Raw genomic sequence first — 19,082 nt, 5'->3', positions numbered from 1 at the left:
TTTCAAATTAAAACAGAGACCTTTTGCTACGTTTGCACCTTCCATCCAGACTGAAACAGTGAAGTTTGGAAACGCTGCCAATCCCGTTTTACATTTCGAAACTCCAGAGAGCTTTTTAGTGAAGACGGGCAAAAATGGAGGACTTTCGAAACAATGACGTAGACCCTCGCAAATAACACTTAGCCTATCTGCCTCCACTTGTACTGTGCATGTCGTCGTTTACTTTGCGACGACTCCCAGACTGTTTTCCGCCTCCACACTCCCGTGTTACATTCAGTAACAGTCCCAGTTCGTTATTGGTGCATACAAAAAAACAAATCTGGTCTGATTCTTTGTCTACATTACTTTATTACAAATTTTCTGTAACTATGGAAGAGACCATCTGCTTCATGTGTACACCGGCACGCGCATGCCCAGTTTTCCTGAATGGCCACTAGATGTGTGTTTTCAGTTTTTAATGTAGACGGAGATCAACTCCAAAACGCAGCTGAATCGTATTTGTTTTAATTCTCCATTTGTAAACTAAAACGCAGTAGTGTGGATGGGGCCTAAGATCTGCAAAATGTGAGACCAGTTTGAAAAAAGTGAACAGTTAAGAACATGAAGTGATCACAACAAAGACACCAAACCTCATCTCAGGAGAGACACAAACATTTAACATGCTGACCTTTGATCAGCAGAGTGGTGTCCACCTTTGAAGTTAATAGGTTGGCCCATAGACCAGTCACTCTTGATGGACACACAGCTGGGTCCAGGTCCAGGTCCAGGTCCAGGTCCAGCAGAGTCTGGTCCCTGCTGCTGCTCTGGGCTTCAACACAACACACACAGAGCTTTGAGAGTGAATAATGATGGTGGAGTGATTTGAGTCCTGGACAGTTAGAGATCCTCATCTCACCTCTGAGCTTTGGTCTGGCTGTCATGTTCCCCACACAGAGTGCTTTTAGAGGGAGGGACTCCCTCCTCTCTGTCCTCACACTGATTCATAGCAGAGCCCACACCTTCACACAAACACAACAACATGCTGAGAGAGCTGCACTCATTCATTACAACAAGCTTTACATCTCAGGACACTTTAGTTCTCCTTCCTCTCAGTAACATGACACAAATATTCAGGGTCGACAGAAACCTTGTTGGAGCCCTAAACAGGATCTGATGACCCCAAAATGTGTTACACAGCCCCCAGATTCACCCAGAGGTTCAGTATGTTGACCACAAAATATATCAGATGTATTAGACTGTCAAGATTCGTTACAGTACACCCAAACATCATTGTTTAAATCCTGATCCTGGTTATCAGACATTCCAGATGCTTCTGGTCGGATTCTCACCTGCTGAACTAACAGACACTTCTTCATGTGTGGAGGAAACACTGGGAGAGAAGAAGCTGCTAATTTCTTCCTCGTTAGTCCTGGTGTCTGATGTAGTTCTGCTACCTGTCCACTAGATGGAGCTAACTAACCATCTGATGAACTAAAGATCAGCTCAGCACTGGAAGATGTCATGAAGCAGCAGTGTGGATCAGTTGGTTCACTACTAGATTTTGGACGCGTTGGTTTGTAATGAGGCAGAATGAAGCTTGAGATCCCCGGGCGGGGCCCTTCACTCTGTTCCTCAGTCCTGGTTCCTAACAAAGGGGGACCAGAACCTCCAGAACCTCAGGCTGCCACAGATGGTGTCTGCTATTAAAGCTCTTCTTCAAACAGACTTTGGCTTCCAAACACTTTTCTTTAAAGGCCTTTTTACTCGTTTGTCCCTGTAAAGACTTTACAGTTTGTAATTATTGTCACTTCTAATAGTGCTACTACTACAAATACTGCTTCTGTAATACAAGTACAATATCTACTGCTGGGACTGAAAACTGCTGAGAGGTCAGAGGTCAGGGTCGGGCAAGTCCCCACCGACTGTTTATTTATTATATTTATTATATTTATAATTAGACAATAATAATATGTAATTCAAAGTCCATGGACAAGCTGCTTTTCAGTGCGTTGTATCCACTGCTATAAAAGGAAAAAAAACTACAAGTATAAATAAATAAGTGAATGTAAAAATAAAGAAATAGCCTTTACTACCAAAATGTATTTATATATGATTTATTTCTGCATTTATTTATACTAGTGTTATTTTTTGTTCTTCATAATTATAAGGAACAAAAGCCTTGTAGGCTAGTTGTAGGTTTTTAAGATGTGACAGTAAGCCTACTCACCGCTTAGAAATATTTAATGTTTTTTATATTTCACAGCCGTTAAAATAAATGGGTTTCATTTTTTTAAGTGAGGCTGAATATTATAAGCATATAATTTGGTAGGAATATTGAAATTAATTTTAATATGAGTGTGTTTTTTCAGGTTAGTGGCTCTCTTGTATCACACAAGTCATGTAGCGCCTCACCTTTAACGATGTGGGCGCAGGTAATGTGGGGGAGTTTTCAGAAGCCTAAATGTTGACATTCAATGTTTGTACATATTTAATACAATAAAGCGTAAGTAAACAGAAATCTGTGTTCTGTTTTTACTTTTTATATTGTACGAGATTACTGCTCATTCAGGGTTCCCACACGTCCTGGAAAACAACTGACCAATTATCCAGTCATGGAAAACTCGTGGAAATTAAGAGAAAAAGTCAAATATCCTGGAAAATTCTTTTAACATTATGTTGCAGCAGCATTGTGAACACCCCCCTGAGTCAGGTCACAAGTAGCACAGGTTGGCTAGGAGCGACGGGCTCAGATGTGTTATTGTTGAGAAAGTTGGATAAGAATGAAGAGGAAGCCGGGCTCACAACTGAAATGAAGTAGTCCCAGTTTCTGACCGTATTACACTTGCATATCAATACTCCAAGTTCTTTGTGAAGTTTAAATAAAGTGTGGCGTTGTGACAGCAACATGTCTGAAAGAGCTTTTTGTACCGTTACACAGAGACGTTAGAGAGCTAAGGTTCAACAGAATAATGGGATTTGTTAGCAGGTAAAATTATAGCCTGTTATTATATTATTTCTTTATATACTATAAAAAATTATAACAATATAGCTGGGCAGAAATGATCAGGCTCCAAGCAGGTCGGGGAAAATGCAACATTTGCCATTTTCAGAGAAGAAGAGCAGATGCAGGGACTTCAGAGAGAAGTGATGAAAGAATTTGGACTTGAAGCCTTTTTTGTAGGGAGGTCCTGATCATGTATTTTTGTCCCGGATCCCAATCGAGTAATTTAATATCTGCTGAGAGATACTTGTAATTTCCTAGTACAGTTGAACAGTGCACTACATTAAATGAAGTTTCTGTCTCCTTTTAAAAGTATTCTCCAGTGTGTGTTGCTTTACTGCAGCCTTTGTATGAGAGAACTCTGAACTCTGCTGGGCCAGGGCTAACCTTTAGCCTCTTAAATATTTTTCCAGTTTGCTGGATCCATTTTAAAAGGTATATGACTAAACTGGTCGCACTGTAGGTGGGTTTTTTTTTGGTGGCTTATTAAATCTTTAGTATTAACGGCAGCTCTTTTAAAGCGAGTAAACACAATCAGCAAATATTGGGCTTTAATCTGGTTTCCTACAGCGGGATGGACCCAAAATAAACATGTTGCTGTGGTTAAATTGTAATAAACGGATCAAAATGATGCCAAGTACAACGATAGCTGGACTCAAGTAACGTTAACAGACACATGTTTAGTGAACTTACCCGGAAGTTCAGCTTCCTCTCTTTCTTTTCTCCAAGCAGTCTCCTGTTTCTGTGGCTCTCTGCAGCAGACAGGTTGAGAAGTACGAGCAAAGTTAAATCCACTTTTTAATACCCAAGATTAAAATTAAGTTTCAGTTTAACTTGTGACTTTAGCTGACCTGTGGTTTAAAAGAGGAAGAGAAACTTTATGCCAATCGGTCCCGGCAATTTTCTATAGTTATAGCATATACAACATTTCATTCTCCAGGGTACAAAAAATATACAAATACATACTTTAAGAGATTCATTTAGGCTTTCTGATGAAAAAGTCCAGGTTAAAGTACCAACTTCTGTTCTTGAGTTCCAACATCAGTCACATCCATAAATCATAAGAGCTGAATATAACATTTTGTGGATATGGTAATTGGCAAGAAAGAATAACAGATTTGTTCTGAAATATAGTCCTTTCTTCTCCTCCCTGAAATCAAAAACACCAAAGAAAACATCCTTTAAACACAAAGAAACTCTCAATATGAGAAGAGTTCCAAAATAAATGGGAAACATTTTCCTCTGCATTTTCACAGAGAGAACGCTCAGTTTGAATATTCTGTTTATATCTTTAAAGAAAGATTTCGCTGGGTAGAACCACTGAATCACTTTACACAAAACTTCTCTCACTTTCTTAGTGAGCAAATATTTAAAGGGTAATAACCACACTTTATCCCAAGACACACTCTCTATTATACTATTCTAACACGATGTTATGGAAGGAATAGTAACAACACCTTTTTGGAATAAATCTCGTATTAGTTTTGAATTGACCTGTTGCTTGCAGCAGAGTCAAATAAAGTGATAGTGTGATAGTGTGGCCAGAGGAAGTTAATGCGTCCAGCAGCATCCTGCCTCCTGAAGGAACGGCATCAAAAACAATCGCAGACTCTTTAACTGATATGGGAATTTGATTCGTCATCAAAAAGTCTGAGTAGCTCTACAGCCTGCCATTAGTATCAAACAGCTGACCGACAAGTAAAATATTGTTCTTAAAGAGAATGTCCTTCTTATTGCAAATCTAATATCTGTGTGGAGAGAAGTTGTGCTTAAATAAGAGAGACCAGGACAAAAGCATCTGCTGATGAAAGTTTGATGTTTTTCCTCCCAAAATGAATCATTTAGCTGACGCTTTTATCCAAAGAGACTTCCATATGTAATATGTCTAATATATATTTGGGTAAGACAGGTGTAGCTTGGAGTCGTTATCTGAGCCCTCAAGTGTTCACTGACCTTCCAGCTCTAGTTCTTTCTCTCATGTAACTGTCCTTGTTAGGGAGACAACAGTTAGACTGATCAGCTAGAGACAGCAGCTCAGGCGTCAGGCTGCCAGATATCAGTGTTCTCTGGGAATCTGACAAGGTCGAGTCTCACAAGAACGTTTACAAGAACTCACTGGCTCCACAGATCAGAGTACAACTCAGAGATCGTAATAGATTCTAATATGATGCAGCATGCATCTGGGCCAAACAGTTAATCTCACCTCCAACACTCACTAAAACCACCAAAACACTTCATACATGTCTCAAAATAAACTGGTTGGACCAAACACAGGCAACAACTCTCAGTCAGAAAGCAAACACTGTCACTGATAACACACTGAGCTAAAAACACTGATTACAAGGAGCATTCTACAGAAATGATGAACTTTCATCTTTGAAGTGGAAAAAGGAAGGACTTGTTTCTTTATCATTCCGTACAGTCATTTACTTTGGAAAAAGAAAAAGTTCAAACTAAAGTCTAGTTCCTAAAGTTCAGTGCTGCAGTATCATCTGTAATTCATGTTCCAACCCTCTGAAGCAAATCTGCTCAAATGAAAGCACATTTCCTGCTTTCCACTCAGACTGCAGCTCTTTGTTCAAAACACTGCACACAGTTCTCTACACAGACGCATTGAAGTCAATATTCTGCTGAGCTCTTCTAGAGATTTCAGATTGTTTGGTGCAGAAATGCAGGACGTTTGCCGTCATGCTGTTTTGATTAATATAAAGAGTTCTGCAGGAGGTGGAGCAGGAAAGAAAAGAGTTCCTGATTTTAGAGAAAGTGCTCATTGAATGTGTGCAGCAATTAGCAATAAAGTGATTGACAGTTTGATCCACACACACTTCTGTTTCTCTGACTGTGTGAAGAGTTTGGACCGATGCATGTTAGCAAGTGAGAAAAGCTGGAAGACGAGAGCCCAGTGTAACAGGCTTTAAAGATTAGCTAACGCATTAGAAACATATTCCAGTTTGTCACATGAACACATCTCTTCTAGATATCTGATAAATGAACTAGTCAACATTGTGCTCTAGAAAACAAACTTTCAAACCATATCTGATTCAGTTTGCAGAGTTTTAAAAAGACAGCTTGAACTTTTACTTGAAAAGTGCTGCAGCTGACGGACGGACAAATAATAATGTTTAAAAACATCATTCAAGGTTGTTTTGTACATTTTATGAAAGTCTGGAAATAACAGCTGCAAAATAACTTGAAATCTGAAAACTGACAGATTGAAGCTAAATCATCATTTTAGACTGTGGCGTCTGGCCGAATAGTCAATAAAGTGAAATCTGTTTTTATTAATATGGAATGAAATACTGATTACTGTGAAAAATACTTCAGGAGTTTATTTCTATATATAACACTTCCTGTTGTTGCGTCACTTTGTGCTGCACCAACATCAGCTGGAAATGTCTTTATTTCTATGAAGGGAAACCCTAAATATAGGTCGCAGGTGAGGATTCAAATCTAAAACTAGAACAGAATATAATGCAGAAATCACAATCAAATTGCTCGTATGTGAAAATGTAGCTGGCAATAAACCTGATTGGGATACTGAGATGAACTGTTTGGCCCAGATGCATGTTGGTGATGCAGACTGTAGGAAGAGCTTTGGAAAAGTGGCTTCAGTTTAGACCGCTGAAGAAAAAGTCTGTAATAATTCCAGCTTCTCCAGTGTGACGAGTTGCTGCTTTTCTGTTTTGGATCTCAGTAAAGTGAATAAATAGGAGCTCTGTAGACTATATCACTAAAATTATATAATTCTCATTATTGTTTTATAGCCCAGCCCTACTACATACTACCTGCGAGCGCAGTATGTACTACATATAGCATACTGCGTTTCATAGTAGTACGCAGTATGAAGCTGTTAACAGATTTATTTTGCAGTAGCCGGTTCCCGGTGTTGGAAAGAAGAAAAATACAACAGAAAGAAAATAAATGTAAAAACCAGTAACGTTTTCTTCTAATTGAATCTTGTGTAAAACAATCTGCAACAAAGGTAACGTAGCGAGCTGCATCTGTACTACTACCAACAACAAATACAAATATGTAGTCAGAATGTGCATTAGTGCTTCTGTCATTGTTTTTACAAATGTCTGTGCTCACATGCTGATGTCTTCTATGTGGCATCTTATTTGTGCTCATCTGCTTTTGTCTGTGTTTATGTGACTCCTGTTTTATGTTTTATCCATGTTCCTGGTTCTCTGCTTGGGATTATGTGCTTAAGTTTGTTTGAATGTTTTCTGGATGACATGTTTGATGTTTTTTGTTCTGCCATCAACCTGCCAGGGACTCCAGATTAAATGAATCTGTACGGCTAAATCTGGCTCACTTACATTTGGGACTTAGTCCTTCTGTTCATCAATGTGCACTGTCCCTTTAAAACAAACAAACAAACAAACAAAGAATTAAAGAGGTCATATTAAGCTTTTTGGCATTTTCCCCCTTTTAAGTGCTTCTTACATTTATTTTTCTCCTATTGTTTACTTTCTAGAACCAGAACCCAGCTGTTCATGAGGAACAGAGAGATAAAACAGTGAGAGTTTGTAAAGGTCAGAGGTGAGGCAGTGAGATTCCTCATGACATCAGGATCTTCAGGGTCCTGAACAGAAACACAGATCTTCATGTTGCTGCTCATTTTAAAGTCTGACAGGCTCTTAAAACCCCTCTGTGGTGGGGGAGGAGCTCAGTGAGAGGTAAACCATGCTTTGGAATGGAAATGGTTTTCATGTGTGTCCTCCAGATGAGCCCGTCCTCGTTCCAGTGGTGAGACCGGAGCTGTCAACTGATCACCATCTGGTGGTGAGTTGGGTCAGGGGGTAGGGCAAGATTCTGGACAGACGCGGTAAGCCCAATCGGGTAGTGCGGATGAACTGGGAATGTCTGGAGGAGGCCCCTGTCCATGAGATCTTCAACTTAAACCTCTGGCGGAGCTTTTCTGGCACCCCTGTGGAGGTTGGGGACATTGAACATGAGTGGGCAATGTTCAAAGCCTCTATTGCTGAAGCCACAGTGGGAAGCTGTGGTCTCAAGGTCTTAGGTGCCTCGAACACCGTGGTGGACACCGGTGGTTAGGGAAGCTTTCCGACGGAAGGAGTCCTTCCGGGATTTGTTGTCTCGGGGACTCTGGAGGCGGTTGCAAGGCACCCGAAGGACTGCAGCCTCTGCTGTGGCAGATGCTAAGCAGCGGGTGTGGGAGAAGTTCGGAGAAGACATGGAGAAGGACTTTCAGTCGGCACCAAGGTGCTTCTGGAGAACTGTCCGCCATCCCAGGAGGGGGAAGTGGGGAACCGTCCAAGCTGTGTACAGTAAGGATGGGACCCTGTTGACCTCAACTGGGGAGGTAGTTGGGCGGTGGAAGGAACACTTTGAGGAACTCCTAAATCCGACTGACACTGGAGGCTGATGGGGGTTTCTCGTCAATTTCCCTGGTGGAAGTCACTGAGGTAGTCAAACAACTCCACAGTGGCAAAGCCCCAGGGATTGATGAGATCCACCCAGAAATGCTAAAAGCTTTGGGTGTGGAGGGGCTGTCTTGGATGACACGTCTCTTTAACATTGCGTGGAAGTCGGGTACAGTGCCCAAGGAGTGGCAGACTGGGGTGGTAGTTCCACTATTCAAAACGGGGGACCAGAGAGTGTGTGCCAATTACAGGGGTATCACACTTCTCAGCCTCCCCGGTAAAGTCTACTCCAAGGTGCTGGAATGGAGGGTTCGGCCGATAGTCGAACCTTAGATCGAAGAGGAACAATGTGGTTTTCATCCAGCAAACCAGTTCTAATTTTAAATACCTGAAGAGAACAGAAAGATATTATCACATTTGAGGAATTTGGGTCAAAAGCTAACAAAGAAAATGGGTTAAAATGGGCAAAAAGGGACAAACTCCTCTGATATTATCTCTAAGGACGTCGTATGATTACCAAGTACGGCAAACAGAGCACTGAGCAACTGGACATGTGGGTGAAGGAATGTGGCTTTCCAGGAAGAGGCAGCTTCAGTCTCAGACAGTTAGAAACTTTAGAGAGGAAGTTAACAGAAGAAGAAAAGAAAAAGAGAAAAGGAAAACCCTTTAGAGCCGACTGGGCAGCGGATACTGATTGGTTAAGATAAAGGCAGGGACAGCTCCTCTTAACAAATCTGCATCTCAGCATGTCAAACCAGACCTGGACTCCACCAGCCTCACAACCACCGCCGGCGGGACAGCCGAGAGAACAAGAACAGCAACAACATCCTCATTTGTGAAGAGAAACTGTGTGACATGGGCGTTACAGCGTCTAGAGATTGTTAAGAGGCACGCCGTTCATGCTGAGGAGTTCTTCAACGACAAAACAGAAAAGAAGAACAGACAAAGGGAACAGCTGGCAGACCGGCTGATGGTGGCTCAGCTGAAGGGGGACGAGAACCAGAACAGAGGACGAGGACGAGGCGGAAATGACAGCTTTTTTTGGTGTGGCAGACTGCTAAATGTAAATGTCAACAAGGCTCATTTAAAACATACATTAAAGCACATTTAAAAACAGCAGCTGTACCATGTCTATTATTTGTTGTTCAGAGTGGTTATTGCAGACGGTATGAAAGATTTCTTTTAAATGTTTTTCCTGGCCAGTGGAACTTTATATTGCCTGTCTAATGACAGTAACTGGAAAGAGTTATGGAGAGTGATGGCGTGATGGAGAGGGTGAGAGGGATCCCCTGTGATCAGGGTAGCCTTCCTGATCACAGAGTGGTTGTACAGTTCAGATAAGGGGGTTCGTGGTGAGCCGATTATCTCGCTGCAGTGGTTTATTACGCGAGACAGTTTGGTTTTATGTTTGGCAGCGAGGAGGTTGTACCAGGATGAGATGTTGAAGGTGAGAATGGATTCAATGAGTAACAAGTAAACCAGAGTGAAAATCTCCTTGCTAACAAGTCCTTAGTTTCCTCAGCAGGTGGAGGCGCTGTTGTGCTTTTTTAACACAGAGTCAGCGTGTTGTGTGAAGGACAGGCAGGTGTCGATCTCTGTTCTCAGGTACTTGAAGGATACAACCTGCTCCAGCAGCTGACCCTGGATACTGAGAGGTTGAAAGAGATGGGAAGAGGTCTTCACTCTGCTCCCACAGTTTTTGTTATATTGAGCTCCAGGGAATGATCAGTAAATGTTTGGACCAGGTTGTTGACTATTGGGATAGGGCATCAGTGCCAGTCAGGTGATCCACCAGGGCCGTGTTATCTGCGTACTTAAAAACAGTTATTCCTTCACTGCTACAGGAAATGCTGTTAGTATAAGCAGAGAAGAGAATGGGAGATAAGACACAGCCCTGGGGAGTCCAGTGTTTAAAACCAGCTTGCTGGAGTTAACACCATTTAAAAACACATGTTGTGGTCTGTCTTGTAAAAAACTCTTTATCCATAAAATCAGTGTCGGGTGGACCTGGAGGTCAAAGAGGCAGTGCAGTAGGTTGTTTGTGTTTACAGTATTAAAAGCATAAGAAAAGTCCATGAATAAAATTCTGGTGTGTTGTTTAGTGACAGTGTCTAAAAGTGTGAGACATACATCCTCTACACCATGTTTACCTTATAGGCAAACTGAAGCAGATCTAGTTTTTCTCACAGCGTGTTCGACAGATGGTTGCATATGTAACGGGTTTGGTCGGGTGTGTGAAGGATGACTCTTGAGATCACTTCTTTTCCACAATTTATTGGCTCGCACATCTGCAGAACACAATGCACACATCAATTGCCCCCTGGCCTCCTCTTACATTACCTCTGCTTCCCTCAGCGGTGCAAGACGCAACTGAGGGAGACGAGCACTACGGAAGCTTAGGAGGTACAAAAGGGGTAGTGTGCAGCTAGGACATTTCCACAGGAAAAATAGCAAAAATAAATATAAATAAAAATAACTCAATGAGATAAAATTCACAAATATTCAATAAAATCATTAAATGATAAATAAAATCCACAGATGCACATTTGGAAATAAGAATTATTAAAGTGCATTTTTAACTCCGTTACACAAACAACCCTCTCCATACATTTACACAGAACTGATGTCAAGGCTACTGGTCGGTAGTCTTTCTGGGCCAGTGTTTATCAAGCTTCTCAAAGTGTCATTTTAGTCCTAAGTGCTGAGAATTCATGAAATTTACTCCTAATTTTAAACTTAAGTATACAAGCAAGTTATCAAATTTCTTAAAGCTAAGAATCACCCTTACTCTCCCAGTTATTTAAGACAGCTTGAGATGTCTCTCAAGTGGTTAGGAGTTGCCAGTAGGGTTTGTGACGGCGCTGTGGAGACAGAGACATGCGGAGAGGAGAGGAAGAATTCTGACGACTCGCAGTTAATAAGACGGGATCGGACAGTGCAGGCAGAATCTTTGTCAGTGAGTTGGTGAGGGACGACATCTCATCAATGACTTTATGCAATAATGCGTTTTCAACTAAACTGAAGGTTGTGCTGGCACTTTGTTTCTTTACCACAGGACAAATGCAGCAATGTTGATGATTTTGGCTCATTAAAACCATCAATAAGCCAAATAGTCGTGGAAACAATTATAGCACTTAGGCTACAGCTCCACACATTGTCACACATTTCATTGACTTCCCAATAACACCCCCAGTAATCCAAAAGAAGCAAACACAGTTCATGCAAACAGCCAGCTTAACAGAAGCAGTAGGCGCAGTGATAGCGCTCATATAAAGATCAACTTTTTTGTCTTTCATTTATTAATGTGTGGGCCTATATAATAATGTATTCTCTTGAAAATTCTTATGTTGAATGTGGTTGAATATCTCCTCTCAGGAATTTCACCATTCAATGTGAATTTATCTGAGAAGATTCTTAAATAAGGAAATCTATTCAGTGATTGGTCCTTGGCTACATCGTCATCCAAAATCCTGTTTGCGGCACAGCAAAGTGTCATAAATCAGCACTCAGACTGACACTTAAGATTTAGTCCTGCACTTCACTCAAATTAGGACTATGATGCTTGATAACTAACTTTTAATCACAGCTTCAAGCTAAGATTTTTTTTACTCTTAAGTCAGTTCTTAGCAGTGTTCTTATGAGTAATTCTGAGAAGCTTGATAAATACGGGCCCAGGTCTTTAGCAGGTGTCTTTTTGGGAAGTTGAATTATGGTGGATTCCTTCCACTGGTTGGGAACACAGGCAGAGTCCAGGAGGTGCTGGAACAGCCTTGTGAGAACTCCACCTAGCTGATTGGAGCATTCTTTGAACACCCTGCCTCTGAGCCTGTAAGGGCCAGCAGCCTTGTGGGGTTGACTGTGGGTGCTTCTCAAGTCTCTTATTTGTCGTTTCCTTGCTCCTCAATCCTCGCTTGATCCGGAAGTTGTTCTGCTCTGCTCTGCCATCTTGCAAGCCGTCCCAAAGCTCTTATTTGCGCTCCGAGGAGCGATGAGGGGGATCGAGAAGCGATCTCTGAGGAGCTATGAGCGAGGATACACCAATGCATCCTTGGCAGAAGTATTTTACTGACCGACACGGCCCCTTATTGGGTAGCCGATATATTGGACTGATCTCATACATCAGGACAGATAACATTAAAGTCAGTGCAAAGTCTTGTGTTTGAGTTGTTTTATGATTCACTGTCTTGTTAAAATCTGTGTTTATTGTAGGTCTGAACAACAAAAGCCCCACACACTTTAACTTTATTTATTTTAGAAAGAGTTTTCTTTTTTTTATTTCTCCCATCAACTTTTATGGAGACAATTAAAGTCAGAGAGAGTCGGAGAGTCTGTCTGCAAGAAACATGTTTTACATAATTTATCGTCATTCCTATTCAGTCACATGTGAGGCTGCACATTCCTGTGTTTAGTCCAAATAGACAATGATAAAACTACTTGTAAGGAGTCGGACAAATCACTAAACTGCACCAAAGTATCTAATGAAGCGAGCAAAGCATCTGATGAAAGTATAAATGAAAGCGCCGATGTTAGAGCCGACTGATAGCTGACCCAGCTGTGATCAGCTGCCGCCGTCATCAGAAACAGACGTTGCTTCATGTGACGCTTTGGAGGAAGGACGTCTCATGTCACAATCACCAGGTGTTCCCCAATAGTGATGGCTTGGAGGAAGGAGCTGGGGTTGGCGAGGTCCAGGTGATTGGAGTGCTGCCACTGTTGAACTTATTAAAAAACAGGTCCCAGTCTGTCAGTTCAAACACCCCTTAATGTTTCAGATGTTTCTTTATTCCAGACTCAGGGATTTTGTGATGCATGATTCACCTGTTTTAGTTGTGACCCATATCTTGGCAGAAGTAAAATGACATTGTGATCTGAGCGACTGAGAGGTGGGCGTGGTTTACAGATGTAGGCATTTGTGATGTTGCCATAGCACCGGTATAGTCTGAAGTCTGGTGGGAGTTGTGACACATTGCTCTAGGTTGGGCAAATGAGTGTGATGTCCACCTGTTAAAATCCCCCTAGAAACACTGGCTGTCTGACTGACAGCTCTGTTGTAACTGTCAGCTATGTGCTCTGCAGCTAGATTAAAATCAGACCCTGGTATTTACACTAAAATGACGGTGATCTGTGAAAACTCTCGGGGTAGGTAGTGAGGTCTGAAGGACACATTCAGCTAATAATGCTTACAGCTCTGTGTCTCTTGACTGAAAAGTTTGTAAAATACTGTTGCTGTTAACATTCCGAAACAACAAGACAACAATAAAAACGCACCAAAAAACCATAAAAAACTACGTAACACATGCGCACACAGAGCCGTGTCCGGAGTCGCTCTGGCAGAGTAGCGCCCCCAAACTTCTTTGATTAACACACAATCACTGTGGCAGGGAAAGATCTCACATCTGCTGTTGAAACCAAAACTTCTGCGTTTTGGTTTTAAAACAGAGACCTTTTGCTACGTTTGCACCTCCCGTCCAGACTAAAACGGAGAACTTTGGAAATGTTGCCGACCCAGTTTCGTGTTTCTAAACTCCAGGTAGCGTTTTACTGAAGACGGGCAAAAACGGAAGACTTTAGAAACGATGACGCAGACGCTCACGCTTGGCTCTCTGATTGGCTCTTATAAGTCATACAAAGCAGAAACACGATGCTGCTGACAGAGTTTTAGTTTTGGTATTTTTATTAAAATTTTCTGTACAGTGCAAATAACACTTACAGCCTGCACTTACTGTGCATGTTTACTTTGCGACAACTCCCAGTCTGTTTTCCGCCACCACCGCTGCTTTTAACTCCCGTGTTGCATTCAGTAACAGTCCCAGCTTGTTATTGGTCCATGCAAAATAAACCCTGTTGCGGTTCTTTGTCTGTAGTACTTTATTCTTTCATCAAATCTTCTGTAACTACGGAACAGACCATCTGCTTCATGTTTGGCACGCACATGCCCAGTGTACTTGAACGGCCACTAGATGTGCGTTTTCAGTCGATTTAATTACAGATGGAGATCAACTCTGATACACAGCTAAAACGCTGCTGTGGCTCTGTTTCTAAACTCAAACAGAGTAGTGTGGGCGGGGCCTTAGTCGACAACTTTTCATTAGTTAGTTAGTCCAGGACCAGGACTCTGACTCCAGGGGAGATGGCAGCGGGTTCAGGCGGGAAGTGGGAGAGGAGCGACTTCATTCATAAGTAACATTATACATTGTGTCTGTGAGAGTTTGGGTCATGTGATCAACACGTGAGGAGGTTGGAGCGCTCTGATGAACTCGCCGGTCTGCTGGTACTCGCTGTGAGCGGAGAAGAGATGTAGTCTTTCAGACATCTTCAGAAGAAGCTTCTGACTGGATATGGTGGCGATCTCGTCTGATGAACCTCACTGCCGTGTTCACCGCTTATTACCATCTGCACTGTGGAAGTTGATGTCAATGCTTTCCTCCAGTTCCATCTCTGTGACAACATGTCGTCTGCAGAGATGTAACTGCAGAATGCAGGTCAGCTTTACTACAACTCACACAGAAGCACTGCAGGTTATACTCCACATGGTATACACAGCCCTCAATTCTTTCATGGAGAAATACAAGCTGGTTGGATTTTCATTATCAGAATTCTGGTTCAGCTTCCACTTATAACTGCCAACAGATGAGTCCTTTTCACACTGCTCTCAACTCCTAAATTACCAGAACTGTGCACTGCTTGAAAAACTTCAAGAAACATGTCTGCTTTGTCTTTGTTGGTTATTGCTTCCACCCCCATTTCTGTAAAAACGGAATTCATTTCCTCTTATACACCCTGACGTTCTATGCACAACTGACCACAAGTCTCCTACAGGAGTTTCAGGGCCCAGTGTTTCACAAAATCTTCTCCAGCTATTTTTCTTTGCATTCTTAATTACTCTTCTTGCTACTGCCCTTAATTACTTACATTCCAGTGCAAAATCCACCATTGGATACTTTCTTAATTTTCTATATGCTCGATTTGTGTCCTTTACCACTACATTACATTCTTTATTCCACCAAGGCACCAACATACGAGTTCTTGGCTTTTGTTTCTTGGAATGGTACAAAGAGCTGCCTTATGAATAAAAGAACTGAGGGATGCATTCCATACATCTACAGATGTTTCACTGTCCACCGTGTCAACTAAATATTTAGCTCTCTCCTGAAACTCATACCATTTAGCCTGAGCAAATTTATATTTTGGAATTATCTCTTCTTCTTCTTTACTTTGTCTTCCAAAGCTACATAAAATTGGATAGTGGTCACTGCCCATTGTATATCTCTCCAAATCTGGATAATCTTCAGGAGGCAACTGATAAATTGATGCAACTGCTGGTATTCCTAACAATGTGGAACCTAGTTGGCCTTCCATCATTTATCACTACCAGATCATACTTGTCCAGAAAGTTCCCCATACTGGGTTATGGGCATTAAAATCCCCTACCCATATAACAGATCCCCTCACATGCTCCATAATCTCATCAAATTCAAATATTACCAATTGTTTACAAGGATTATACAGATTTATAAGAGTTACTGGACTACAGTTACTCCAAACTTCCACTGCCAGAACCTCCAGACTGGAACTCATATCGAGCCTCCTATACCGAGACCAGATTTAATAAAAATTGCACATCCCCTTCCTGGTCTATCAGACCTATCCTTCCTCAAACATTCATACCCCTGAATAACAAAATCAAGACTATGTTGTGGGACTGGACAGAACGGACCCAAGGACAGGGAGGCAGGTAGAGCAAAACAATGGGAGAAATAACGAAAAAGGAAACCAGGACACTCACTGTCAGCCGGGCTGTCCCCACAACAGACTAGCCTTAACCAGGTCTCTTGAATACACATCAGTTCTGGTTTCTCTTTAAATGCATCTACAAATCTCTTTAGTTCCTGTCCATTGGCAATAAGACTCCAGGCATTCCACTGAAGAATATAAAACATCAAACTATTAATCACCATCATCACTGTCCAAAACCTCCTCCATACTTTCTGGTCGTGATATCTGTGAAGTCCTCACACTATGCTTTCATGTACTCGTGTAACTGCTCAGGTAGGAACTGATTTACACCCAGGAACTTTTCTGCTGCTTTGACCACAATTTTGATAGTGTCTGATCTCTTAACTGATGCTTGTGCTCCTACTAACACATCCACAATGAAAGCCAGAAATTTTTCCCTACTCAAAATGATCTGGGGAGAATGCTGGAGCAACTGGGAGACTTGTTGAATGCTGTTTGCCTTTTTGTTTCCAACTCCATGTTCTCTGTTGACTCTGTTAACTGCTTCTGCATATGAGACCTTATGATGTTCTCTCACTCTCTGGGCCCTTTGGGCCCAAACAAAGTGTTTACACTCACAAAATGCTTTGTATGATGTCCTCCGCAATTACAGCATTTGGGAGCCTCTGCTTTACACGCTTGATATTCATGATCCCCACCACATTTCCCACATTTACATTTAGCCAGACAAGAGCCTGCCACTTGTCCAAACTTATGACAGTTATAACAGTGCAAGAGTGGTCTTTTATACTCCCTTACCTTATATGCCATACTTCCAAAAATACTTTCACTGGCATAACATTACCTTCGAATGTAAGCAGGACTGAATCCCCATTGCTCCCTTCCTTATGCTTGAACCTCATAACATAGTCACTCGGGTGCCCTTAACATGTTTATCTGACAATCCAGCATACACTCCATATGACTCCTTTGATTGCTTGCTTCTCTCTAGGGACAATGATCTCAACTTTAACCACCACCTTCCCCACCTCCTTGGCGAAATCATATTGTTTTTTATCTTTACAACAAACTCTCAGCATCCCATTTGACAGTATTTTAGCTAGAGCTCCCCTAACAATCTGACTATCCAAGGCAGTAGTAACTCTCAGTGGGTTTCATGCTCTAAATCCACCACCTCCCTGCTTCTGATCCTTGACTCGAAATAGCACCGCAAACTCTTCAGAACTCATTTCATAATTTTCTTCTCTCCAACTGCTTCAGATAATCTGGCCTTTCAATTGATGCTTCTCTCTTCTGAATTCCTTTACTACCTTCCACCCACCTCCCTCATCCCCCCACCCCTTCCCGTAGCCATAGGCTACGCTACTACACCACTTCTGCTTCTATTAATAACACCAACCACCAGCATATATAGATAATCCAGATAATTAAATGAGAACATCCAGTGATCACTGCCGCAGCTCGTCAGAGAGTGAGCCCAAGCAACCACCAAGCCACCCTTCTCGCCTGCAAGGAGCAGCGCCAGAACACCGTTCCGGACCTATACAGGCTGCGGTCAGTGTCCCCGCACACTTCCCCACAGACGTCGAGTAACCTAACAGCTGCCAAAGCAGTCCCAAAACCAAGTTGCCTTTTAATCAGACCTCATCAATTCTCCTTCCACCCCTCATAACGTTCTCCATCAGACGTTCCTCAGGGGGACCACCTTCTCCTGGACACTTCCTCAGACCACCATGTTTCTAACACCTCAACAGGAACTCGGTCAAAGAACTATATCCGGTTCCAGTTCTTCAAAATAAAACTTAAATTATGCTGAAATACCTCCGTGTGGGTTCCACCTTTAGAAGTGTGTTCCTCTTCTTCTTCTTCTTTTTGTTTTATGGCAGATTGCAACCATGACTTTTAAAGTGCATACCGCCACCTACTGTACCAGAGTATGTAGCATGAACTATGTTTGATGGGACTACTTTATATCATAAAATAAAAAAACAAAATAAGAGAGAAAAAAAAAACGAAATAATTTTCATCATGTGCCCAATCCCGGCAATCCATCTACAGTATATTTCTGAGATAATAAACCTTCAAGATTCCTCTTCCTTCCTGCCTGACTTATCTTTTGATTTAGCCTCATCCTCACATCCCTGTATTTCTAAATGTAATAGTACGTTCTACATTTTCGTTCTTCCTGTGAATGTCTAACTTTATCTCTAATAAATGTTCTAAATACACATTCGTCTCTGGAGCCTTTGCCAATAAACGTGTCACGTAGAGAAACTATTTAGCCCTTCAAAACCTAAAAGGGAAAATGAAAAGTGAACAAGCAATTGTCAGAAACTTGTGCAGAAACAGTGTTTGTGAGGATCAAACTCAGCAGGAAAAGAAATGTACTTGAGCAACAGAATAAATCGAGACTATTTGTTGAGTTTATGTCTTCAAACCTTATTGCAGACATCAGCAGCTAGTAGATGCTGCTCCAAGAAAACTTTATTAAGTTCAGCCTTGAGGAGATTTTCACCATTTCTAAGAAAACACATTTCTGACATTAAAGGCACAATCAGTGAGCCAGATGTAACCAAAGTGAAGCCTCGTCCACCACCAACATTTAAACCACAGGACTGGAAGTGTCTCCCTCTCTACACAGAACACAGAGACACTGAGGAACCAGGCCAGAACCTAAATCCAGGATAAAGAGGTTCATGAATGTGGTGTTGAAGGTGTGGAGGTGGATCAGTGTGTCAGAGAAGACTCTGTAGAAGGACAGAGAGCCAGCAGGACAGTCCACATACACTGCTACTCTGTTAGAGGAGGAGGAGGAGGAGGAGGAGAGAGGGGGACTGTTATTCTGTTATTGTGACAGACGTAACGATCATCACTATCAGAGCAGCTCAGACTCCAGGACTGATCATTCCATCCAAACAGACAGTCATCACTGCCTCTCTCCTTCTGATTCCTCTGTAACTCACTGATATATCAACTCT

The sequence above is a fragment of the Micropterus salmoides genome, unplaced genomic scaffold, assembly GCF_014851395.1.
Source record: "Micropterus salmoides isolate LMB-PRFRI ecotype aquatic unplaced genomic scaffold, ASM1485139v1 Ms_hic_scaffold_18, whole genome shotgun sequence".
In the NCBI taxonomy this organism is placed as follows: domain Eukaryota; kingdom Metazoa; phylum Chordata; class Actinopteri; order Centrarchiformes; family Centrarchidae; genus Micropterus; species Micropterus salmoides.
Note: the sequence above shows the minus strand (reverse complement) of the source record.